This window comes from Pelophylax lessonae (genome assembly GCF_965119305.1).
Source record: "Pelophylax lessonae genome assembly, chromosome: 7".
Classification (NCBI taxonomy): Eukaryota; Metazoa; Chordata; class Amphibia; order Anura; family Ranidae; genus Pelophylax; species Pelophylax lessonae.
In genome coordinates this window covers 11,527,075-11,554,574 of record NC_138774.1, presented here as the reverse complement: position 1 = coordinate 11,554,574, position 27,500 = coordinate 11,527,075, and the positions used below count along the sequence as shown (strand labels likewise).

Below are 27,500 nucleotides of genomic sequence, written 5' to 3'. Positions count from 1 at the left end.
ATATATATATATATATATATATATACACACACATATATATATATATTTTTATATATATAGATGTAGATATCTCTTATTGCTATCGGTAGACAAATAATATATATAAAAATATATGTATAAAAAATTATATATATATATATATATATATATATATATATATATATATATAGAGAGAGAGAGAGAGAGAGAGAAATATCTATATCTATCTATATGTATATATATATATATATATATATATATATATATACAGTGGGTACGGAAAGTATTTAGACCCCCTTAAATTTTTCACTCTTTGTTATATTGCAGCCATTTGCTAAAATCATTTAGGTTCATTCTTCTTCCTCATGAATGTACACATAGCACCCCATACTGACAGAAAAACACAGAATTGTTGACATTGTTCCGTACCCACTGTATATATATATATACACACACACACACACACACACACACACACACACACATGAATCACCAACCACGACGCTACCTGCCTGGAGTTTGCATGTTCTCCCTATTCCTGTGTGGGTTTCCTCCGGGTGCTCCAATTTCCTCCTACACTCCAAAGACATGCTGGGACGTTAATTGGCTCCTGTCTAAATTGGCCCTACTATGTGTATGTACGAATGTGAGTTAGGGACTTTAGATTGTAAGCTCCTTGAGGGCAGGGACTGATGTGAATGTGCAATGTATATGTAAAGCGCTGCGTAAATTGACAGCGCTATATAAGTACCTGAAAAAAAAAAATATATATATATTTCTAGATTGTAAGCTCTAACGAGCAGGGCCGTCCAATTCCTCCTGTATTGAATTGTACTGTAACTGTATTGTCTTCCCTCGTATTGTAAAGTGCTGCGCAAACTGTTGGCGCTATATATATATCCTGTATAATAATAATAACAATAATAATTATATATATATATATATATATATATATATATATATATACACACACACACAGGTATATATATATTTTTCTTTTTTTTTGTTTTTTTGTTTTTTTAGTATATATGTCAAAAATAATGATTTTCTAAAATATACTCATTTAAAAACTTTTAACAAAACGTTAAAAAAAATAAATAAAATGAAACTTTTTCTCCTTAGTGCTCTGACGGGCTATATTCTCCGCTTTGTACCAAATCATAATGTCACCTCACGTGTAAAAAAAAAAAAAAGTTCTTTGTTTTAGGGCCTCTGCAAGGTCGCCCAGTCCCTCCAGTCACTGCGTCTGTTTGTTAGGTTTAATGAAATGATGTCATGTCATAAAAGTAATACACTCTCGCGGCACTGCTGCCTCTGACTTGTTGCCAGTCCGGGTCATGTAGTTACAATTCTGCCGTAAATGTTCCTACCACACGTAATTGGCTTGCCAGCCCGCTTTGTAACCTTCGCAAGGTTGTCAGAATATATAGAAGTACACCGTCGCCCTCTGTGCTATTTTTTGCCATCCCCGGCGCTCGTTCCCCGGAGAATGGATTTCGCTGTACTGAAATGTTCGGCTTCTTTTACAATCTTTGTCACCAGACGGAAAAACAAGAAGGATTCCGGGACAGCGCGGCGGACACCCGGACGGTAATTGGAACTGAAAACTCCACATAAGTAATCCATTCTCGTAATACGGCGCAGGAAGCACACAGGAGTAGGAGCGACTCTTTATTTTATTTTATATATTGTCATTTGAGTGTCCTCATTCTATCCGTGCGTCCCGGGTCCTAAGGTCTCCCATTCTTCACAGACTGTGCGGCAAAGGAGGCTTGCTTAATCGCTAAGCCTTTAGCAGGTGTGGCGGCGGCGGTTTGTAGGCCTTTCAGGCGGATTCACTCGCTTCTTTTTATTTGCTGTGCACCAATAATTGCCCAAAAATACTTCTAAAAATGGTGGTGTGATCTGCGTTTAGGGTGTGCCCTACCCAAAAATAATAAGTCTGCGTTTCAGGAAAGCCAAAGCCAATCTGCTGAGGATTACACTTTTAGGATTTATTATATTTATTATTATTATATATATATATATATATATATATATATATATATATATATATATATATATAAATATTATTATTATTATTATTTGCTGTATCGTTTTTTATATATTTTTTAATATTAAAAATAGTTTTTTACATAAACTTTCAGACAGGGCATTTTTTTTCAGGAGGAACGTAGGGGAGCGCAGGTCCGGCACCTCCAGCACTGAATGTATGTAATGGCCAGGGTGGTAGTGTGTGCTGGAGGGTCTATTGTCAATGGGTAGGATATATTGTTGCGGGGGGTCTGTTAATACTGGTGGGTGTCTTATGCTGCTGGAGGGGTCAATGGTTGTTGGGAGGGATCTACTGTTGAGGAAGGGTCTTTTGTTGCCTGCTGGAGTGTCTACTGATGCTGACTACTGGGAGATATGTTGTTGCTGTGGGATCTATGGTTCCTGGGGGAACCTGTTGCTTCTGGGGGAACCTGTTGTTGCTGGATGGGTCTTATGCTGCTGGAGGAGTCAATGGTTGTTGGGACGGATCTACTGTTGAGGAAATGGTCTTTTGTTGCCTGCTGGAGTGTCTACTGATGCTGGCTACTGGGAGATATATTGTTGCTGTGGGATCTGTTGTTCCTGGGGGAACCTGTTGTTGTTGGATGAGTCTTATGCTGCTGGAGGGGTCAATGGTTGTTGGGAGGAATCTACCGTTGAGGAAGGGGTCTTTTGTTGCCTGCTGGAGTGTCTACTGATGCTGGCTACTGGGAGATATATTGTTGCTGTGGGATCTGTTGTTCCTGGGGGAACCTGTTGTTGCTGGATGGGTCTTATATTGCTAGGGGGTCAATGGTTGGTGGGAGGGATTTACTGTTGAGGGAGGGGTCTCTTGTTGCTGGGGGAACCTGTTGTTGCTGGATGGGTCTTATATTGCTAGGGGGTCAATGGTTGGTGGGAGGGATTTACTGTTGAGGGAGGGGTCTGTTGTTGCTGCCTGCTGGAGAATCTACTGATGCTGGATACTGAGAGATCTATTGTTTCTGGGGGGGGGTCTATTGTTGCTGGGAATCAATTTTTCCTGGGGGAATCTGTTGTTGCTGGGGGAACCTCTCATTGCTGGATGAGTCTTAAATTGCTGGGGGGGCAATGGTTGGTAGGAGGGATCTATTGTTGAGGGAGTGGTCTATTATTGCTGCATGCTTATGGATCTACTGATACTGGCTACTGGGAGATCTATTGTTGCTGAGGGGATCTATTGTTGCTGGGGGATCTATTGTTCCCGGGGGGAATCTGTTGTTACTGGGGGAACCTGTTGTTGTTGGATGGGTCCTTATATTGCTAGGTGGGGTCAATAGTTGTTGGGAGAGATCTACTATTGAGGGAGGGATCTATTGTTGCTGGCTGCCAGGAGATCTATTGTTGCTAGGGGAGGGGGGATCCAATGTTTCTTGCCCCAGGAGATCTATTTTACTGCTATTCTTGTTATCATTAACAAATTCCATACGCATTTCTTAGCACCACAAAATGATACTTGGTTCTGTATTCTCTAAAAAGGACAATACTGAGAGGTGGGTAGGGGTTGGAACCAAGGGACGGTGCTCAGAGGTGGGTGGGAATGGAGCCAAGGGGTGACTCAGAAGAGAGTGGGGGGGGGGGGGGGTTACTGTTGTAGAATTTCATTTCAATTATTTATATTATTTACATATGATAACAATATAATTATTATTATCATTATCATTAATTATTAAGATATTATTATTAATATTATTATAGTAGTAGTGGAAGTATCATCAATATTATTATTAATCAATAATAAAGCAATAGTTATTAGTCTTTAGTAATGTATACTATATTATTTCATAATATAGAAAGCTACTTTGTACATCTCAATATCTCTGCTCTCGGCTACATATTGATATTTTTTATAAGACAGTCACAAGTTTACTGGGTGAAAGTTTACTAGAATAAAGGTCAGACAGTTTAAGGCATCGGTCTCTGAACTGCAGATGTCCATTATATTTTTATTTATGGTAATTACATTGACGTATGTTTTGACAACCAATCATATTGTACTCCATGTAATTCTATGGTCAAAAATTGTTATAAGAAGGCCTGCGTGCCGTTCTTTCTTTGAACAAATAATGAATTTGTTCCCAGCTGCAGCTGTTGTTATTAAACCTCCCTTCTTTTTTGGAAATGTATTGCCTTGTCTTTTGTTACTTTTCTACATCAGTACCTGCACTTTTTCTCTGGGAAAAAAGTTCTGCTTTCAGATATATATTTTAACATCTTGCCACCCACGTAACCCATATGTGCGGTGGCAAAGGCAGTGGGCTTTATCACTCACACGCCACACATATACATGGGCAGCCAAGGTTTCTGGGCTGATAGTATGCTCAGTGTGCCCTTGCAGCTCATAGACAGCTCCTGGTCTCTAGTAATGATCATGAGCTGGCCCTTGACCATGTAGCCACTGCAACAACCAATCACAGTTGCCACTTGAACGGGTAGACCTTCCCACCCCCCAGAAGTAATAGCCCGGGTAAAGAGATGCTGGTAAGGAAGGGGTTATGAAACCTTATATACTGTTTTGGTTTTTATTTTTTCAGTTGTTTAGCCCTTAGGAAGGGTGGTGTTATGGTCAGGTATCAGGCTTGTAAACTAGTAGCTATAGCAGTATACAGGCTCCCACCTACCAGCAGGATAGGTATACAAGCAGGTCACCCTGGAAAATGACATAGGCTCACCCAAGGTGCAGGTTTGAAGTACTACCCGGTATTCACCAGAGCTTCTGATGGTGGGGATGGGTTTTGATGTGTGTTAGTACCAGGTCACAGTCCTCAGGATCACCCCACCAGGAGGTGAGCAAGCCAAGGTGTAGTAGCAGATATAGCATGTAGGGATCATGCAGAAGCATAGACCTTCCCACCCCCTAGAAGTAATAGCCCGGTTAAAGAGATGCTGGTAAGGAAGGGGTTATGAAACCTTATATACTGTTGGGGTTTTTATTTTTTCAGTTGTTTAGCCCTTAGGAAGGGTGGTGTTATGGTTAGGTATCAGGCTTGTAAACTAGTAGCTACCAGCAGGATAGGTATACAAGCAGGTCACCCTGGAAAATGACATAGGCTCACCCAAGGTGCAGGTTTGAAGCACTACCTGGTATTCACCAGAGCTTCTGATGGTGGGGATGGATTTTGCTGTGTGTTAGTACCAGGTCACAGTCCTCAGGATCACCCCACCAGGAGGTGAGCAAGCCAAGGTGTAGTAGCAGATATAGCATGTAGGGATCCTGCAGAAGCATAGACCTTCCCACCCCCCAGAAGTAATAGCCCGGGTAAAGAGATGCTAGTAAGGAAGGGGTTATGAAACCTTATATACGGTTGTGGTTTTTATTTTTTCAGTTGTTTAGCCCTTAGGAAGGGTGGTGTTATGGTCAGGTATCAGGCTTGTAAACTAGTAGCTATAGCAGTATAGAGGCTCCCACCTACCAGCAGGATAGGTATACAAGCAGGTCACCCTGGAAAATGACATAGGCTCACCCAAGGTGCAGGTTTGAAGCACTACCCGGTATTCACCAGAGCTTCTGATGGTGGGGATGGGTTTTGATGTGTGTTAGTACCAGGTCACAGTCCTCAGGATCACCCCACCAGGAGGTGAGCAAGCCAAGGTGTAGTAGCAGATATAGCATGTAGGGATCATGCAGAAGCATAATCAGTAAAGAAGCCAAAGGTCGGTAGTAAGTGGTTGCAGGTTGGGATCAAGCAGAAGTGTAGTCAAGGAACAAGCCAAAGGTCAGTAAAAGGTGGTTGCAGATGGGATCAAGCAGAAGCATAGTCGAAAAACAAGCTAAAGGTTCGGTAACGATTGGTAGCGAAGCTACAGACAGCAGTGGGAGTGACAAGAGCGAGATATTGGCTGGAGAGAGCATAATAATCTGGCAAACAAGGAGCGTCGAGACATGGTTACAATGGGAAGTTCATAGGAGGAGCAAACGGTTCAAGAAAAATAAGACACAAGGCAAGTTTGTGTAAGGAATCAGGCAGGGAGCTGTCCAGCATCTGGCAGATATTGCAGGTTCAGATCCAGATCCTGGCAGGGGGATTTGTGTGACCGCTGATGTTTGGTTCAAGATAAAAAAAAAAAAAAAAAATTTCTTAAGTTAAAATCTCAATTTCTGTATTTGCAAAAAATAGACTGTAAGGGAGATTGCTGCTGAGGTGCTGCACATGCTTTCACTTGTAACTACTGCGGACCGTCCACTAAATATGATTCTTGTGTGGATATTCCTTTCTTGGGGATACTAAGGTCTATGGCCAGGAATGTCATGTGGATGCTTATGGCAAGGGGCAGTGCACAAGATGGTGGAGGGTTTGGTCTCAGCAGGAGGGACAGTGTTCTATCAGAGCTGAAGCTGGGGTACGGACTTGTGCTTTTGGTGCCAAATTCAGCCAATCTCAAAGCTCCTCCTACAAATAGGTATATTTGGATCTTATCAAAGAGCTATAACAAACTGATTTCAATAGTATAGATACAAACCAAAATGGAGCAAATACGAGAAGTTCATTAGAGTATCCAGTACAACCTCCAAATATAATCACACCAAGATGGCCGCTCTTGGACGTGATGCTATTTTGAATCAAAAATTAAATTAAACCCTTGTGAAAAAAGAGTCACCATAAATATATATGTTTAGAATATCTGACCACAAAATCAGTTGATAAAGATTTTAACTTGATTCATTCAGGCATTTATTGGCGTGCCGTGTCAATAGACAGTAAACGTGTATTATGCTTCTATCGGCATGTGATTTATTATTATGTCTTTTCCCCATGTTCAAACAGAGCTGACATATTTTACTGCACTTTACAGAGTGCACAGATCCATTCGCATCAGTCCCTGACTGACCTCCACTCCAGGATCTCCACCGCCTTCCTACAGGCACATAAATACACAATCTACGGATGGGTGTTGTTGGGGCATAAAAGCTCCAGGATCTCCAAGAAAGGACAAGGGATACCATCAATGGTCCAAAGCACACATTTATGGTCATGAGGAGGGGGGGGGACAATTTTCAGCAAACTGCAAAGAGACAGACCAACAGTCAGGGCTGGCCCTACCATGGGTCCCGCTGGGTCCATTGGACCCAGGCAGCACTTGGAGGGGGGGGGGGGCTTTAGGGTGACTCCCAAGATTTTTGTGTGCTATCAGTTTGCAGGCGCGTTATGGGTGGCATTTCCCCATCTTATACTACCACCCGTAGTGCAAACTAGTGATCGATCGATATCGGTTTTTTGTTGTCGATACCAATACCAATTTTTTGGCCATTGCATATATTGCCGATATTGACCGATATATTTGTACATTAATTTATTTATTTTTTTTATCACTTGACAGGTACTTTTGTGGAGGGATCTGGGAGTCTAAAAGACCCCAAACCCCTCCTCTGCACTTAAAAGCACTCAAAATGCCAAGTTTGGCTGTTTTGAATGCTATCATTTTTTTTTAATCTGGCGCCGAGTACCCAAAAGTGATGTCATGACATTACTTCCGGGTTTTTACATGGAGACCCCCATCAGAGCCGAATGCGGCTTTTGATCGGTTCTTTGGCGGCGGTGCAGGCTGGTTGCCCGGATCTCCCGGTTGGACAGGAGACCCGGGCGAGCCGCAAAAGGCGGTGGGAGGGGGACGTCCCCTCCCGCTCCTTGTAATGACAGCCGAGTGGCTTCTCAGCCGCATCGGTTGTCATTACAAGCCAGCCAACCATCGGCTATGGATGCAGGTACCGGGGTGATGCCTCTAGCTGCAGGCATCCCTCCGGTGCAAGCACTTTCCCGAAAAATATCGGCCACCTTGGTGGCCAATTACGATATATCGGGGTAAGTGCATATCGGCCCCCGATATATCGGCTTTGCCGATAATAGGTCGATCACTAGTGCAAACTGATGATTATGAGGAGGTGGAGCGTCTCCTCCAGGGAACATCCCTCACATGACTGCGGTGTGCGCAATGACGTCAGACACCAGCGCACTCCATCTCATGCAGGGCAGGCTGGATCTTCTAGGGTGGTGAGCGCAGCAGACACAGGAGTGACAGGAGGAGTGAGAACAGACAGTGGGTGTTTGGTGGACCGGTCTGGTGGTGAGTTATGGAAGAAGATAACACTATATATAATATTTTCTACATTTTATATTTATATAAAATAGTAGAATTGGGGGCTTTTTGGTGGGCGAGATTTTTTTTGGGGGGGGGGAGCGAGGGGGGGCAGCATTTAATTCCTGGACCCAGGCAGCACGATGTCTTTGTTTTTCAGGGGTTGAACTTTGAATGACAATTTAACTTTGAATGAAAATTGCGCGGTCATGCTACACTGTACCCATATGAGATTTTTATAATTTTTTTCACACAAATAGAGCTTTCTTTTGGTGGTATTTGATCATTGCTGTGTTTTTTATTTTTTACTAACCGATTGTTTTGAAAAAAAAAAGGGTTTTTCTTAGTTTCTGTAAGTAAATTTTGTAAATAAGTAATTTTTCTCCTTCACTTATGGGCACGGATGAGGCTGCACTAATGGGCACTGATAAGGTGACACTGATAGGCGGCACTAATGAGCACTGATAGGCGGCACTGATGGGCACTGATAGGTGGCACTGATGGGCACTGATGAGGCTGCACTGATGGGCACTGATTAGGTGGCACTTATGGGCACTGATGAGGAGGAGGCATTAATATGCCGCACTCATGGGCACTGATAGGTGGCACTGATATGCAGAGTTGATGAGCACTGATAGGTGGCACTGATAGGCACTGATAGGTGGCACTGTTGGGCACTGATAGGTGGCACTGGTGGGTGAAACTGATGGGCACTGATAGGTTGCACAGGTGGGCACTGATAGGTGGCACTGATGGGCACTGATAGGCAGCACTGGTGGGTGATACTGATGGGCACTGATAGGTGGCACAGGTGGGCACTGATAGGTGGCACTGATGGGCACTGATAGGCAGCACTGGTGGGTGATACTGATGGGCACTGACTGGCATTGCAAATGGGCACTGATTGGTGTCACTGATGGCCACTGCTGGGGCTTTACTGTAATCAGGGCACTGATGATCACCTAAATACCTGTCCTGGTCATTCCTTCGAGGAGATGCCGCACATCTGACAGCGTGAGGCGAGGAGCGCCAATATAGCACTCCCATATTTACATGTGACCGGCTGTGATTGGACACAGCCGATTACATGGGTAAAGAGCCACGTCACGACCCCCCCCCTCCCCTCCGCTCTCTCCTCATTGGCTCACTGGCTGTGATTGACAGCAGTGGAAGCCAATGAGCTGTCTCAATCAATGAGGAGGGAGAATAACAGGACAGCTGGGGCTATCGTGAACAGTTCTGGATTGGGGAGAGCTCAGGTTAGGATTGGGGGGGGGGGGGGCTGGGGAAGGGGGGGTGCACTGCACACAGAAGGTTTTTTACCTTCACGCATAGAATGCAACCTTCAGCCTTTAGAACCACTTTATGTCCTTCCATACATCTGAAGAAGTTAGCCTACTCATTGCAAAGAGCTCGAATGATGCCGGTGCTTCCTAGTGACTGACAGGCCACATTGCGGGGAACTTTGGTTCATCGACCAAAATGGCTTCCGCGTTCGGCGCCGGTGACAGGTGCTCAGTCGTCCTCCCAGCGGGTTGCTGCAGTTGGCAGTCAGTTAGGAAGAGGCTCCTAGTTTCCAAACATCAGACTGTCTCGAGAAGACACAATGCCTGATTTGTTGTGTTTGTATAAAAAAAATAGGACAGGACGCAAAGACGGAAGGGATAATGGCATTTGAATGAGACACACATGTCAGTATGAAAATCACTTCGCGGAAACAGCTCAGAGCTAAAATTCATGTTGACATATGCTAAGAGAGGATGAGATAGAGCGATCGTCCCAGCTGCAACCTGACTTACAGAACAAATACGCTTTTTTTTTTTTTTAATGTTTGCAAAATATGACACTTAACAACACAATACATTGACGGAGCCTTCAAAGCGCCGTCTATATCTAGAGGCCATAACAAACATCACTATGTCAATCAGAGGAAGACACTTAAAGGGAAATTTTGGCTTCTAACATATTGTTTACAGAAAATACAAAAACTGCCTAAACTGCCACCAAACTGCTACATTTATAAAGCGAGACTAGCATTGAAGAATTTGATACAAAAAAGCAAAAAAGAAATTAACCCCTTATAGCCGGCGGGTGCAGGCCCCTTAACCACTTTAGCCCCGGAGGATTTGGCTGCTCAAAGACCAGGTCCTATTTCCGATTCGGCACTGCGTGACTTTAACGGACAATTGCGCGGTCGCGCAACGCTGTACCCAAATTAAATTGACGTCCTTTTTTTTCCACAAACAGAGCTTTCTTTTGGTGGTATTTGATCACCTGTGCGATTTTTATTTTTTGCGCTATAAACAAAAAAAGAGCCTCAATTTTGAAAAAACAACAATATTTTTCATATTATTTTTATGAAATACCCCCAAAAAAATGTAAAAATCAAAAGTTTTTAACATTTTAGGACAATTTGTTTTCTGCTACATATTTTTGGTAAAAAAAATCACAATAAGCGTATTTTGATTGGTTTGCGCAAAAGTTATTGTGTTTACTAACTACGGGAAAAGATTTATGTAATTTTTATTATTTTTTTTTTTAACTAGTAATGGCGGCGATCTGCGATTTTTTTTTGCGGGACTGCGACATTGCGGCGGACAGATTGGACCCTTGACTGACATTTTTGACACTTTTGGGGGTACCAGTGACAATTCTACAGTAATAAGTGCTATAAATATGCACTGTTACTGTCAAAATGACACTGGCAGGGAAGGGGTTAACTTGATTGGTGATCAGTGGGTTAAATTTATCCCTAGGGGCGTGTTTCTAACTGTGGGGGGGGGGGGGGGGCGTGGCTTGTGATGTAAACACAGAGACATACAATCCTACATAGCAGGATCGTGCGGGGATTGGCAGAGAGAGGTAGCAGACACTGAATGGAGGCCAGTGCGGGTATAGGTGGAGAGGGGTAGCAGACACTGAATGGAGGCCAGTGTGGGTATTAGCAGAGAGGGGTAGCAGACACTGAATGGAGGCCAGTGCGGGTATAGGTGGAAAGGGGTAGCAGAAACTGAATGGAGGCCAGTGCATGTATTGGCAGAGAAGGGTAGCAGACACTGAATGGAGGCCAGTGTTGGGATTGGCGGAGAGGGGTAGCAGACACTGAATGGAGCCCAGTGTAGGGATTGGTGAGGAGGGGTAGCAGACACTGCATGGAGGCCAGTGCATGTATTGGCAGAGAAGGGTAGCAGACACTGAATGGAGGCCAGTGCTGGGATTGGCGGAGAGGGGTAGCAGACACTGAATGGAGCCCAGTGTAGGGATTGGTGAGGAGGGGTAGCAGACACTGCATGGAGGCCAGTGTAGGGATTGGTGAAGAGGGGGAGCAGAAACTGAATGGAGGCCAGTGTAGGGATTGGCAAAGAGGGGTAGCAAACACTGACTAGAGGCCCGTGTGGGTATTGGTGGAGAGGGGTAGAAGACACTGAATGGAGGCCAGTTTAGGGATTAGCAGAGAAGGGTAGCAGACACTGAATGGAGTCCAGTGCGGGTATTGGCGGAGAGGAGTAGCAGACACTGAATGGAGGCCAGTGTGGGGATTGGCAGAGAGGGGTAACAGACACTAAATGGCGGCCAGTGTAGGATTGGCGAAGAGGGGTAGCAGACACTGAATGGCGGCCAGTGTAGGCATTGGTGAAGAGGGGTAGCAGACACTGAATGGAGGCCAGTGTGGGGATTGGCAGAGAGGGGTAACAGACACTAAATGGAGGCCAGTGTAGGGATTGGCGAAGAGGGGTAGCAGACACTGAATAGCGGCCAGTGTAGGGGTTGGCAGAAAGGGGTGGAGAACAATGAGCAGTTTGTAAGGTAGATGAGTCTGGCAGCAGAATTCACAATAGACTGAAGAGGGGAGAGCCTTTGGAGAGGTAGGCCTATGTGGAGGGAGTTGCGTGGTGGTTTCATTCGTTAAAAAGGGGCACATTTTAGAGAAGTTACGGAGGTAAAGTCTAAATGCTATTGACAACGATTGGATTTGGGACTGAAAGGACAGGTCAGAGTCTAGGATTATACCTAATACCCTGGCATGAGGGGAGGGATTGATTGATGGTTGCATTATTGATTTTAATGAAAAAGTCATGGAGGATGGTACGGGCTGGGGGAGAATATTATCAGCTCAATTTTAGAGAGATTTAGTTTAAGGAAGTGGTGCGACATCCATGCTATGTCAGTGTTGTTTTGTATGTTTTATCTTTACAATCGCATTAACTAAAAACTAAAACTGAAGAAAAAAAAAAAAGTTTGGCATGGAGTTGAACTTTGGATGAAGCCCGAGGCCTATTTTGCTGCAGATAAGTAAAAAGAAAAAAAAAAAATAAAGGTTACAAAAGTGACAAAACTTTGCAACTCGACATTGTAAATGTCACAAAACTCCGGTTTGGTCCCCTTGACAGAAATGTCAAACCTCGCTGCCTCTTAAGCAAATCTAACGTTTGCTGAAGACCTCCGCCTTCCATCTGAACACCCATACAATTATCAGTGTTAAAAGGTTCTATGCAAAACTTTCAAAATACATGTGTTCCTTTGTAATGAAATGCAAAATACATGTAGCTGCATTGTTAAAACAAAGGGGGTTACGGGCCGTGCAGATTTGAAAAAAGATTCAATTATGCAGAGATGTCAAAAACGTTCTTTTTTTTGAAAGGCGCAAATTGTCCGCCTGGTGATTAGATGGTCACCTCACGTACTTGTCTACATTTATTCTACAAATAAGTTTATTTCTCTGCTTTCATGATGAACATGGGAAAGGTCTCCTCTGAGCAGTAGAGCAGCTCCTCTATAGTCCATTAACACTGACCATCGCCGATTAGCATTGACCATCGACATTTGACGAATGTCTAACCTTTGGAAGGCCATTTGTACTCTTAACAGACAGATCTACACTTTTCTGCATATTGTTTTTGCTCGTGACTAGAATGCAGACTGATAAAGTGGACTTGTGGGCATAGTTAGCAAAGGTTCCCTAATAATTGGCCCCATGACTTTCAATTAATACCAATCTAGAAACACTTACTCACGTTGTAAGCCTCTGTAATTCCCTAGACCAGAGGTGTCAAACCCAATTTCATTGCGGGCCGCATCAGCATTTTGGTTGCCCGCAATGGCTGGTTTTATCCATTTGACCCCATTCACACTAGCGCGACTTGTCAGGCGACTTGGTCGCCATTGATTAGCACAGGATCCGTTCTAATAGGAGCGACACAAGTCGCTCCGACTTAGAAAAAGGGTCCTGTACTACTTTGGGGCGACCTGGAGGCGACTTGCATTGACTTCAATGATATGAAGTCCGTGCAAGTCGCGCCGAGGTCGCGGTGCACGCTGTTCACCGCGACTTCACAGGTCGCCCCACCAAGTCGTGCCGCCCCTGTCTGAACGGGCTCTAAAACTAGATGTCCAGAGCACCCCTCTCCCTCTTACATCAGATTTCAAAAGCCTTCCCCCCTTCCCACCATCAGAAGTCAAGAGTCCTCCACACTCCCTTGCATCACAGTGCACACCACTTACCTTGTGCTGCTACTGGGAATGAGTTGGGTTCGCCATTCTCAAACAGGGTTTCTCCAGAGGTGGCTAGAGGTTCCTTGAGTTTCCATTGACAACAGGAAGTTGGATAGGGATGGGGAGCACAGGATACCCCAAAACTGTAGAACTGTATAACTTGAGGACTGCCAGTCTCTGTATACAAATACAGGCTATATTGCACAACCTCAGGCTGCACTGTATTTTCTAGACTGATTTGCACAACTCTTATCTGTACTGAGGACACATTATCAGTATTGCATGCTTCCGGCTATTTTGCACAACTCCTGCCCGCACTGCACTTACTGGTGAGATAAACCACCCACACAGTAATTTCTCCTCAGTATATCAGGATCAATTGTTCACTCAGTGCCCAGAATGGTTAAGCTTAATTTACCAACTTTCTTCTGACTCTGCTCAGTCTCAAGACCAGACTCTCTTCGGTAGCACCACTCCCCCCCAGCCCCCATCTAAGCCTATCTGGGACCTCAATATTTTCTAAAATGTCTTTCTGACTTCCCCTCTCCCTCTCTGGCCTAGGGGCAGAGCCCCTGTACAGGGGCCTTCTTCAGATGGACCCTTGAAATCTGCTCCTCGGCTGCAAGGCCTTTAGGATATTTATGGCCTCCCCCTCCACCTTCCGGGAACACATCCCCAGGGATTGGCTGGAGCCTCATAAATATTCAGAATGCCTGTTCTGCTCTCCCACCCGCTATACTTCCAGAAGTCTCTTGAACAGCCTTTCTCAATATTTTCAACAAAGAGGAACCCTTGAAATATATTTCCGGTCTTGGGGAACACCTGCCAAAAATTAAAAATCTACAACTCATGACACATTAGTGTGACAGTCAGTGGGAAGAATGCTCCTTACTCTTGTCATCATTGGGAAGATTTACCTCCTTACAGATAGCTAAAAAGAACAATGGTGTCATTGGAAACTTATCTGAGAGGCAGAAATTGCCCATTGCTCAAGGAACCACTAGCAACCTCTGGAGAAACTCTAGGGTTCCACAGAACCCTGGTTGAGAAACCCTGCTCTAGAAGATGGTGGGAAAGATCAGAACAGAAGACTGTGAGTCACTGAACAGTGCAGTGGTGCAAGAACTAGAACGAAAAAACCCAGTAAGTGTGCTTTGTCCACCCCCCGAAGGGGTAGGACCTCTACCCTGATCCCCCGGGGCGCAAGGCTCCTGACAGGGACAAAGGGTTTCCAATGGTCTGCCTAGCCAGAAGGCCTGGCAGACCCCTTTTTTCTAGGCAGCCAAAGACGCACCCGAATACTAGGTCAAGGGGCTCTCCCGCAGAGAGACCCCCCCCAGGGACAGAGTAGGAAGGAACCAGAAGGCCATACATCCTCCCCCTAGACGTTAGGGCAAGCCCAAGGACTCCCACCCTCCATCCTGGTGAGAAAAACACACAGACATGAGTGAAAGGTGACAAAAGTGGGAGAAAATAAATAACTAAATAAGTGGCCGTGCATGGTGCACTGGCTGGGCCCTGAGGCCTAGTAACAAAAATTGCCCCGGACTTTAGCCAAAAGGCCCAGCCCTAAAAGGCGCAATGCAGAGAAAGTGTTTGGAATCTGTGATCATGTGTCGGTTCCAGGGCTGGCCCGAGACATTGTGCTGCCTGGGTCCAAGAAGAAAATGCTGCCCCCCCCAAAAAAAAAACAATCACGCCCATCAAAGGGCGTGAGCAGAAGAGCAGAAGAAGGCGGGTCGGGCACGAGGCCAGCTGCATCTACTCCTCCAGTTCCACCCAATAGAAATACAAGCTGTGTCCGAACATGGGCTATGGCGGAGCCGGTGGGAAAGGGATCTTTGCTCTCCTGTGGGTTCCCCGCCCCGGCAGTACACACACCTGAGCTCTTCATGTGCGCTTGGATGTTTACCAGCCTGTGTTAGACTGTGTGTGAGCACCCTCGCGCCTGGCAACTATTAGTATGTGTTTTGAGGGCAGCAGGGTGGCATTGGAGCGGCCCAGGGGGGCAGTTGTCACACACAAAAATGCTGGGAAAAAAATCTTGGGCGTCAGTTTGCTGCCCCTCTCAAAGTGCTGCCTGGGTCCAATGGACCCAGCTGGACCCATGGTAGGGCCAGCCCTGGTCGGTTCACACATTGGGGTCCGACAGCCAAGTGTTGCCGCGGACTCTCTGCCTTCCAAGCCCATAGCCAGACAAGGTAGCACGCTCAAATCAGGAGGTAATGGACCCTTCCAGCTTTCGCGGGAAGAACTTACTCCCAGCCCCCAATTACTCTCAGGCGCTCTGGTTTCAGTTCCTGCTGATACTAAACTTCCAGGTCATCATCACTCCAGCAGGTTTGCATAACCACCACCCAACCTTGGTCAGGTCAGATGACAGCACAGCGCCCCCCACTGGATCACTGATAAGAAGAGATACTTCACTTGATCTTAGCCAAAAGGAAGAGAAGTGAGTCACTGAACAGTCCCGAGGGATCAACCCCTGCACCATTGTTTACAGAGGAGCTAACCTAAATGTGCCTATCAGCCTGCTCTGAACTGGAAGGGTGCTACATTTACAATATGGATAATCCAACAGCAGGTATGACGCCATCATTTGGCTTTGTATTGGCTGTAGGTGGAACTGTAAATACTGTTGGGGTAATCCCACTGGAGACGAAAATCCAGCATATGACTCATCCTACCAGGAACCAAACAAAAACAGAAATATGTTCATGAGTCAAAATTGGACATCAAAAATTTAAAAATATACGCAACCTTGGCTACCTGGGTTGAATCAAAATGAGAAAAACATTTTTTTTATTTTTTGCAAAGTCGTTCAATTTGCATAAAATAAAACCAATTTCCATTCAGCATGAGACACTCATGTCCTCTCTCTCCTTGAGATTATGCAACAAGAAGCAGCCTGGAAGGTGGAGCGCGGAGCGCGATGGAAGAAAACATTATTCTTCTGGAGGTACTTAAAGGCAGCGATGTCTTATTGGCTGCCTTTCGAATGAAGCCAATAAATAATAGCGGGTCTCTCTGATAGTTATTACATTCGTCTTGGCAGCGTCTGTTATTTGTAAACATGGCTGGCATTGATTCCATCTATTCTGAGGAGATCATAACCTTCCAGGGATCGTTACCAAACGCGCACTTTATTAATTGTAAGTGATATTTTTAAGGCAACCGCAAAACCAGACCAGGCTGTTTTCTGTTACAGGATCAGATGGTAACTGGATGCGAGGGATGTGCCCCCAATGTCAACAAAACCTTTCATATTTTTTTTTTTTTTTTACTTTTTTTATTGTCTAATATTCACGTTATCACAATACGGATTATAGAGGTATAAACTGTTTCACAGGTCCTTAAAATAAAGGACAAACAGCGCAATAGGGATTCTTCTTTGCTGCTTCTGCACAGTAGTCAGATTGGAGCTAATTTTGGTCATTAAAAAAACTGAAATATTAATTTTTTATTATTTTTTTTTTTTATACATGCAAGGCGAGCATGCTGCCTTTTTTATTTTACTTCATAGGTTTTTAAACCAAAGCTAAAATATAAACCCTGAATAATATAATAATTAAAATAATAATTATAATAATAATATTAATAATAATAATAATAGCAATAATAATAATAATAATAATAATAATAATAGTAATAATAATAATAATAATAGTAATCATAATAAACCAAAACATAATAATAATAATAACAACAATAATACATTATTATTATTATTATTATTATTAATAATAATAATAATAATAATAATAATAATAATAATAATAATAATAACAATAACAATAATACATTATTATTATTATTATTATTATTAATAATAATAATAATAATAATAATAATAATAATAATAATAATAATAATAATAATAATAAATATGATAATACTAATAATTCATCTGCTTTTATCTACACATGGACAGCACCATCTTTGTTCAGGCATCATCCAGGGTTACCATCAACTTCCAGGACTGAGATGCTGGCTCAGAGGTGACACAGTCATGCAAATGTTGGCTGTGTTCACACATGTCTGACACAGATCAGACCGTTCTGCAGCCTCTCCATAAAGTTACAATATACAGTCTGATCACTGGGGGGGGGGGCAGAGGAAATGCCTCCTCCTCCCTTCTACAAAGTTACGATATGGCAGTCTGATCACTAGAGGAGGGGAGACTGGGGAAATGCTTCCTCCTCCTTCTACAAGGTTACCATGTACAGTCTAATCTCGGGGGGAGGGGAGACTGAGGAAATGCTTCCTCCACCTTCTGCAAAGTTACAATGTACAGTTTAATCACTGGGGGAGGGGAGACTGAGGAAATGGTTCATCCTGCCTGCAGCAGACTGATGACATCATCTTAGTCTAGACAAAGTGGAAGTTTGGACTGCGGGGTGATCTCACTTTTGGAGAGAGGTCAGGAGAGAGGTCAGGAGAAGTCAGGAGGGAGGTCAGGAGAGGTCAGGAGCAGTCAGTAGAGGTCAGGAGCGGTCAGGAGAGAGGTCAGGAGTGGTCAGCAGAGAGGTTAGGAGAGGTTAGGAGAGGTCAGGAGAGGTCAGGAGTGGTCAGGAGAGAGGTCAGGAGAGAGGTTAGTAGAGGTCAGGAGAGAGGTCAGGAGAGAGGTTAGGAAAGGTCAGGAGAGAGGTCAGGAGAGAAGTTAGTAGAGGTCAGGAGAGAGGTCAGTAGAGAGGTCAGGAGCGGTCAGGAGAGGTCAGGAGAGAGGTTAGGAAAGGTCAGGAGAGAGGTCAGGAGAGGGGTCAGGAGAGGTCAGGAGTGGTCAGGAAAGAGGTCAGGAGAGAGGTCAGGAGAGAGGTCAGGAGAGAGGTCAGAAGCGATCAGGAGAGAGGTCAGGAGAGGTCAGGAGAGAGGTCAGGGTCTAACTCAGCTCACCACTTTCACTTTTGGGCGGGGTGACCTTTTAAATAACCAGAAAACACAAAGACTGCACTGCAGTAAACAGCAAATACTGCACCTCTGGGATGGTTTAAGATGCCAGCATTCTGCCAACCTCACATGCCCTCCTGCCAGGGTACAGCAGCAAATGTACAAAGAATCAAAAGAACACAGAAGAAAACAGAGGAACTCGGAACATTGGTGGATGTCGGGAAGGAGTTGAAACGCGGCAATTACCGTTCATTGTGACAGAACGTTCCGTTGTCTATAAGAAATAACTAATCTCTCTTTGTAAACATTTAAATTCCCTTTCACAGGTGCGCAAAGTGCATTTACAGACGGCGTTCGGGGCTGATGATTTAATGCGCCATTGTCCTCAGCACCTGTCAGGCACCCGCAGTCTATTAAGCGGATCTGCCGGGAGCCGCCACTTTGGAACGTTCGCTAACTCGCGGCAATCAGCATTAAGGCTTTTAACGTGAGCTTTACATTGGATATAATTATATATTATAGGATCGACCATCACTTAGGTTTGTTCTGTCAATGTCGAGGGAGTCCGAGAACTGTGCGTTGCTTTGGAGAAACAAAGTTTGATCTGACGTTAATTTTATGGCTAGAACAAGATTATTAAAGATTTTGGATGTTCAGATTGTGTGTTTGTCAGGACCCCCATTAGAAATCGTGGGGGCCACATATAGCCTGGCCATAGGGGGTAGGGATCAACCGATTATCGGCAAAGCCAATATATCGAGGTCCGATATGCACTTTCCCCGATATATAGGAATAGGCCCCAGAGGCTACCGATATTTCAGGGAAAGGGCTGTACCGGAGTGATGCCTGCAGCTACAGGCATCACCCCGGTACCGGCGTCCATAGCCGACGGTCGACAGTCTTGTAATGACAACCTATGCGGCTGTGAAGCCGCTCAGCTGACATTACAAGGAGCGGGGGGGGGGGGGGAACGTCCCCTCCCACCACCTTCCACGGCTCGCCGGGGTCTCCTGTCCCACCGGGAGACCCGGGCAACCAGCCTGCGCGGCCGCCGAAGACGCAATCAAATTACATCACTTCCGGGTTCGCTGGCCAGATTAAAAAAACTTGGCGTTTTGAATGCTTTTAAGTGCAGAGGAGGGGTTTGGGGTCTTTTAGACCCCTAGATCCCTCCACAAGAGTACCTGTCAAGAAAAAAAAAATAAAAATACAATTTTTTTTTTAAATGTACGAAAATATCAGCCAATATCGGCCGATACCGATATGCATTGGCCAAAATATCGGTATCAGTATCGGCAACGAAAAACCGATATCGGTTGATCACTAATGGGGGGGGGGTGGAGCCAAGCCAGCCCTCCTGGACTACGTTCAGACCCCATCAGCTCAGCAGGGGGCCAGAGAGGGGACTCTTTAAATACCTTTGTTACATGCACAGTAATCCCATGAGCCATAGGGGGGGGTGGAGCCAAGCCGGCCCTCCTGGACTGTGTTTAGGCCCCCATCAGTTCAGCAGGGGGCTGGGGGCAAGGGAGGGGACTCTTTAAATATCTTTGGCACATGCACAGTAACTACAGCTTACATTGTGCGCCGAGCATATGGAGGGGGCAATTTTTATTTTGCCTACGGCTGCAAGAATCCTTCCACTGGCCCTGATTGGAGCTGATCTGAGGTCTGAAGTTCATGCATTGTGGCTGATCTGAGGTCTGAAGTGCATGCATTGGGGCTGATTAAAGTCTGAAGTGCATGCATTGGGGCTGATCTGAGGTCTGAAGTGCATGCATTGGGGCTGATCTGGGGGTCTGAAGTGCATGCATTGGGGCTGATCTGAGGTCTGAAGTGCATGCATTGGGGCTGATCTGGGGTCTGAAGTGCATGCATTGGGGCTGATCTGGGGGTCTGAAGTGCATGCATTGGGGTTAATCTGGGGTCTGAAGTGCATGCATTGGGGCTCATCTGAGGTCTGAAGTGCATGCATTGGGGCTGATCTGGGGTGTAAAGTGCATGCATTGGGGCTGATCTGGGGTCTGAAGTGCATGCATTGGGGTTGATCTAGGGTCTGAAGTTTATGCATTGGGGCTGAACTGAGGTGTGAAGCTCAGGTATCGAGGCTGATGTGGGGTCTGAAGTTCATACAGTACATTGGGGTTGATCTGAGGTCTGAAGTGCATGTGTTTAAGCTGAACATGCTTTGTGCACCATCAATTTTTGCACTCATAGTTGCACTGCTAACGGCAAGTCAAGCTCGTTAATTATCTTATATTAATTACATTTACCTTGCCTTTAGCAGTAACACTAGGAGTGCAACAATTGGAAACAATCAAAGACTACAACGCTCTAATGTTACTTGGCACACCAGTTGTCTAACGCCTGTGAACAGGACATGATAAAGAAGATAATATGGGAAGGTTTGCTGACCCCTGACCTCAGACATACCCGCTTCCCGATCATGGATCACTTCCCTTCCACAATCACATATCACTTCCTATAAACATTTTACAAAGAATCTGGAAGAAAACCCTCAGCCGGGCCTGTGAGTTCATTAACTCCCCGTTCCGCACCTCCTGACACCATCACCGTGAAAACGGAAGGAAGCCGGCACAGCAAAAATGGATTTGCAGTGCATCGGCGGCTTCATAGGAACGCCATCTCAACAAGGACTCATCTTCTCCCCCCTCCTCACTTGTGTTTAAGTATAAAATAGGACAGTAGAATCCTCGGAGATATAGAGAGATACAATCATGAATTCTTAATAAGCATGTTGTGCTCTCGGTGACACGGCTGCTTGCTTATTTGCTCGCGGAGAAACAACAGGATTAATAGCAAATCAAAAATCATGGTATTATTGGATGGGGATGCAATTCTTCCATGCAATACCATTAGAGGTTTTTTTTTTTCTTATCGTGGGGGGATGTTGGTTTGTCACAAAGACGCCTAATTTCTCAATTATTTCCTAATTTGACTCTGGGGTCCTTCACCTAAAAATAAGCTAGAGATGGAGGAACCTGCAACAATCTAGAGAGGTAGAAGCAACGTCTGCCAAAGTAAAACAGATTTAAAAAAATTATTTTACAGCACCTGGTATGCTGAATATTTGCCTATCAAGAGGAAAGGGGGTGGTTAGAAAAGCATTGGGACTTTTCATGGTAAGGAGAACGTTGGGACTTTCCATGGTAAGAAGAACGTTGGGACTTTCTAAGGTAAGGAGAACGTTGGGACCTTCCATGGTAAGGTGAACGTTGCGACTTTCCATGGTAAAAAGAACGTTGGAACTTTCCATGGTAAGAAGAACGTTGCGACTTTCCAAGGTAAGGAGAACGTTGGGACCTTCCATGGTGGGGTGAACGTTGGGACCTTCCATGGTGGGGTGAACGTTGGGACTTTCCATGGTAAGGAGAATGTTGGGACTTTCCATAGTAAGGAGAATGTTGGGACTTTCCATGGTAAGGAAAACTTTGGCACTTTCCATGATAAGTAGAAAGTTGGGACTTTCCATGGTAAGGAGAACATTAGAACTTTCCATAGTAAAGAAACATTAGGACTTTCCATTGAATAGAGAACATTGGGATTTTCCATGATAAAGAGAACATTGGGACTTTCCATGGTATGGAGAACATTGGGACTTTCAATGGTAAGGAGAATGTTATGACTTTCTATGGCACGGAGAACGTTGGGACTTTCCATGTTTCGGGGAACGTTGGGACTTTCCATAGTAAGGAGAGTGTTGGGACTTTCCATAGTAAGGAGAGTGTTGGGACTTTCCATAGTAAGGAGAGTGTTGGGACTTTCCATTGTAAGGAGAACGTTGGAACTTTTCAAGTTAAAAAGAACGTTGGAATTTTTCATGGTAAGGAGAACGTTGGGATTTTCCATGGTAAGGGGGATGTTGGGACATACCATCAAGACTGGATGTCAGAAGAAACCTCCAAAGCTCTACAGATTGCAAAGTGCCTCTATGGCAGCATTTCTCAACCTCTTTCCCCTGGGAGAACCCTTTAAATAATTTCTAGTGTTAGGTTAAATTAAATATTTGGCTCTGTTGTGTGTGGAGTGATGAACTGTTTGGTTGGTCTGGACAGGATTTTCTAATCTCGGTGGTTGATTACTCCTATCTGCCTCTGGAAGAAGCTTCTAGAGAACAGAGTAGGAGGGTCAGCCACTGAAGTTATGAATATTTATCTGCTCTCAGCCAATCGCTGGGAGAATCACCCAAAAGGTGGCTGGGGAGAAGATAAATGTTTGGTGTGTCAGTGTGTTTGGGCTAGGGCTTCTAGGGCTTCTGCCTCTGGGAGGCAGCCTGTGTAGTGGAGTTTCTGTTTGGGCCTCAGAGTGTGCCTGGTGAGACATTAGCTGGAGGGCATCATCTGGTCTGGAGAAGGATCCTTTTTCTTCCTTAAGCATGGAGACTGGGTGCCAGACAGCTGTCCTTGGATTTCTTTTTAGAGGAGTGGCTGGCTGTTGATCCACCTTGCCACTTGAATTTAGCTTTGAGTCTCTTACCTAAGATGACTTGATGAACTAAGATTATCTTCAGAAAACTCTCCTCAGTATCCTCTTTCTTGACTGCCGACACCCGTCCACTGACTATCCTACTCTTGGGGTGGCCCCCCTCAGGTCAAGCCCCTCGACACAAGCCACTGTACTCACGATACTGTTTTTCTAGGGTCTCAAGTGTCTCCCCCTCAGTCAGCTCTCCTGGACCTCTGGATCAGCTCTGTTCCTCTGGCCCTCAGGACAACCTCCTGAGACCACATGCCACTGCTACAGAGGAGGAGGCAGCCGCCCCCTCCCTCCGGGACTCTGCTGCCCAGCCAAAGACCCCGCAGCACATGTGCTCCTGGCTTTTATACAGTATCCCAGAATGCACGAGGCGACCTGCCCCTACCAATTACCAGGACTGTACCAAAGCCTATGCATCCATTTGTCAGGTTTCCTTCCACTGTCCAACATGCCTTCCTATTGGACCAGTGTGAAACACTCTCTAGACATAATGAATTGCATACTGAGCACAATGAGCAGACCTCACTAACCCATCCTGCTCTCTAGTAGGCAGAGAGCAATATAGATTTGCCTGCAGCTCCCCTGATAGGCAGACAGAGCCAAAAACTATACTCTCTCTCTAGCATCTACCTAGGAGGGTGCTGCACTACCTTAGAACTGAGGGAGGTTCCCCTATGTTTAGCGCTGCAGTTGTTGTTCGTCTGTTCTGGGCACATGACTTGGTCTCCTCCAATCACAGAATTCTCTTTTCTGAATTACGCATAGCTGCAGGTATTTCATGAATGGTCAGGTGGCACGATGCAGTAGTGCCGTAAAGTATAGATGTTGGTTCTCCGGTATAAATGGGCCCCTACGTATAGCGAATAAATATATACTCAAATACTCAATACTCAATGTAATCAAAAATACCAAAAATCTCCTGTTTAAGAAGAATGCTCAGATGCGATTGTCACCACAATGATTAGCGCTGCTGTTTTTTTTTTTCCGTGATGGATGAGATTTTTTTCTTCGACGATGACGCCCGCCCCTCACTTGTCACCCGCTCCCTATCAGCGTCTCTTTCAGAGGCAGCTTTGAAGGGCTGAGAGGCGCCCAGGGTGACATTGTTTTGCATGCTTTTTACAAATGATTTGAAGTGCAAAAATCAAGTGCGTCGAGAAACGACAGAACAATCCGCTGTTGTTTCCGAGTAATGGAAAGAGATGACAAACAAGGCTGGCAGCTTCAGCGAGTAATTGCAGAAGAGGAGCACAGAACCCGCACCGGGCGCACCGGGATGTACAAGTTGAATAATAAAAAAAGAAAAAATCATATCATTCATAATTTAGAACACGCATTGCATGTAACCGTGTCAGGTGAAAACTCATTATACTGATGAAAAACTTCTGGGGAAAAAAAAGTATTTAGCTCAAAAATGTATTCACTGGAAAAAAAAAATAGTTAGCATTAATAGATCCTTCAGCATCCAGCAGCAATAGACCCCTCCCAGCAACATAAGATTCTCCCAAGCAGCAACAGACCCCTCCCAGCAACATAAGATTCTCCCCAGCAGCAATAGACCCCTCCCAGCAACATAAGATTCTCCCCAGCAGCAATAGACCCCTCCCAGCAACATAAGATTCTCCCCAGCAGCAATAGACCCCTCCCAGCAACATAGGATTCTCCCAAGCAGCAATAGACCCCTCCCAGCAACATATGATTCTCCCCAGCAGCAATAGACCCCTCCCAGCAACATAAGATTCTCCCTAGCAGCAATAGGCCCCTCCCAGCAACATAGGATTCTCCCCAGCAGTAATAGACCCCTCCAAGTAACATAAGATTCTCCCCAGCAGCAATGGACTCCTCCCAGCAACATAGGATTCTCCCCAGCAGCAGTAGACCCCTCCCAGCAACATAGGAGTCTCCCCTGCAGTAATAGACCCCTCCCAGCAACATAGGATTCTCCCCAGCAGCAATAGACCCCTCCCAGCAACATAAGATTCTCCCCAGCAGCAGTAGACCCCTCCCAGCAACATAGGATTCTCCCCTGCAGTAATAGACCCCTCCCAGCAACATAGGATTCTCCCCAGCAGCAATAGACCCCTCCCAGCAACATAAGATTCTCCCCAGCAGCAATAGACTCCTCCCAGCAACATAGGATTCTTCCCAGCAGCAGTAGACCCCTCCCAGCAACATAAGATTCTCCCCAGCAGCAATAGACTCCTCCCAGCAACATAGGATTCTCCCCTGCAGTAATAGACCCCTCCCAGCAACATAGGATTCTCCCCAGCAGCAATAGACCCCTCCCAGCAACATAAGATTCTCCCCAGCAGCAATAGACTCCTCCCAGCAACATAGGATTCTCCCCAGCAGCAGTAGACCCCTCCCAGCAACATAAGATTCTCCCCAGCAGCAATAGACTCCTCCCAGCAACATAGGATTCTCCCCTGCAGTAATAGACCCCTCCCAGCAACATAGGATTCTCCCCAGCAGCAATAGACCCCTCCCAGCAACATAAGATTCTCCCCAGCAGCAATAGACTCCTCCCAGCAACATAGGATTCTCCCCAGCAGCAGTAGACCCCTCCCAGCAACATAAGATTCTCTCAAGCAGCAATAGACCCCTCCCAGCAACATAGGATTCTCCCAAGCAGCAATAGACCCCTCCCACACATAGGATTCTCCCCAGCAGCAATAGACCCCTCCCAGCAAAATAAGATTCCCTCCAGCAGCAATAGACCCCTCCCAGCAGCAACATAAGATTAGATAGATAGATAGATAGATAGATAGATAGATAGATAGATAGATAGATAGATAGATAGATAGATAGATAGATAGATAGATAGATAGATAGATAGATAGATAGATAGATAGATAGATAGATAGAAAAGTAGCCTGCCTAGATATGTTCACTCCTCCAGTTATTTTATTATTTGCATAACTCCTCCCATTGCTTGAATCAGTGCTGAGGGCTCTTGGAAGGAGTACTGAGGAGGGGGGGCTGTGACGTTTTCAGGAATCTAAGTACAGCCCCCTGCTAGCCCCACCCACCAGCCATGATCTGTCTGCATTGCATAGAAAAGCAAAGAGCCCCAGTGATGACATCACTGCGTCTAAGGTATGTGAAAATGGAAAGATTTCATTTAAGGAAGACCATTAGCATATTGATGAGGAGGGGAAGGGAAGGAACCAGTAAAGCCACACAAAAAAATAAAAATAAGATGAAACTTCAACTATAGAAATGTTACAGTTTAAAAAAAAAATAAATAAATAAATAAATAAATAAATCTTTAAAGAAAATGTGTTGTAGATTATGTAAAAAAAAAAAATACACCAAATCTTCACAGCTGGTTCTTTTTGCCTCTATAATGGGGGTGAGGAAGCCCCTTCCCATCTAACATGGAGAACAGAGGATAATTAGACTGTGGATCGGCGTCACATTAGACACAATAATGTCGAGGTTTCAAGCCGCAATGTGTCTTTACATATCGCATCCTCCACATAGGACTGGGCCAGGAACGGAGGAATAATGAGGGTTTCCAGAATTCCTTTAATTCATATGTATGAACTGAACTCCATTGTTCTCCCTAGAATTAATCTGATCCATTTGCATACTTGCTTGTCACTGTAGGAAACTGGGAGCTTTCTTCTCTTCGCTCATCATCACTTCCATATGAATTTATATCTGAGAGAATTTTTATCTCTGTACAGAGACCCTGCAAGTCTTCATCCTTATTCAACCCCCCACATGTGCCAAACACAAGGCCTGCAGGTCAAATCTGCCACGCCAGGCTATTTTGTGTGGTCCTTGCACCTCTCCTGCAGCTGCGACACCCTCCTCGTTTCTGCCCCCCCCCCCCCCCCCCATCTTGTCTGAGCAGTCGGCAGCAGAGAGGAGGACAGAACTCCTCCTCCAGATCCTGTGCTTCTCCATGCAGCAGGGGGGAGGATCAACTCTGTCACCGCTCTGGACATCTAGTTCAGATACAACCGGCCCTTTGAGCGTTGTCACCCTATAACAGGAAGTGCCTTAAAGAAGACCACCATGGAAGGATCACCAGGAAATATATTAGCAGAAGCTGCAGATTTAAAAAATGTGTAAAATATACAAATAAATAAATAAAAGATGTTAACTAATCTTCAGGCCTAAAATGTGCATTTTAACACATGTGCAAAAAGGGAAAAATAATAATTTAATAATGTACTACATAATATCAGGGCTGTCTTTAACACAGGGCAAAAGGGGCAGCTGCCCCAGGTCTAGTCATTGTTGTGGGGCCCAAAGCAGCTGCCCCTTGAGCCCCCTAATAGTTGATAAGTGGATTCAAGAGGGCACAAGAAAATTTTTGCCCAGGGTCCAATCAATATTAAAGACGGCCCTGCATAACATAATATATAATAGTATATGTATATAATTAAAATAAAAAAAGGAGAATATGCAAAATAATAAATAATAATAAAATATAAAAAAAAAGTATTTTAAAGATAATGTGATCTTTCTGTGGATTGATTTACTTATGTTCCTTTTTTTTTTTTTTT

At 44.9% G+C, this 27,500-nt stretch overlaps 1 protein-coding gene across 2 annotated transcripts in view; it reads right to left on the bottom strand.

Annotated features, from left to right (window-relative positions):
• LOC309559919 (protocadherin-11 X-linked-like) overlaps window positions 1-27,500 on the bottom strand; it is a 2,238,392-nt gene that overhangs the window by 2,019,809 nt on the left and 191,083 nt on the right. The gene's annotated exons all lie outside the window — the stretch shown is intronic.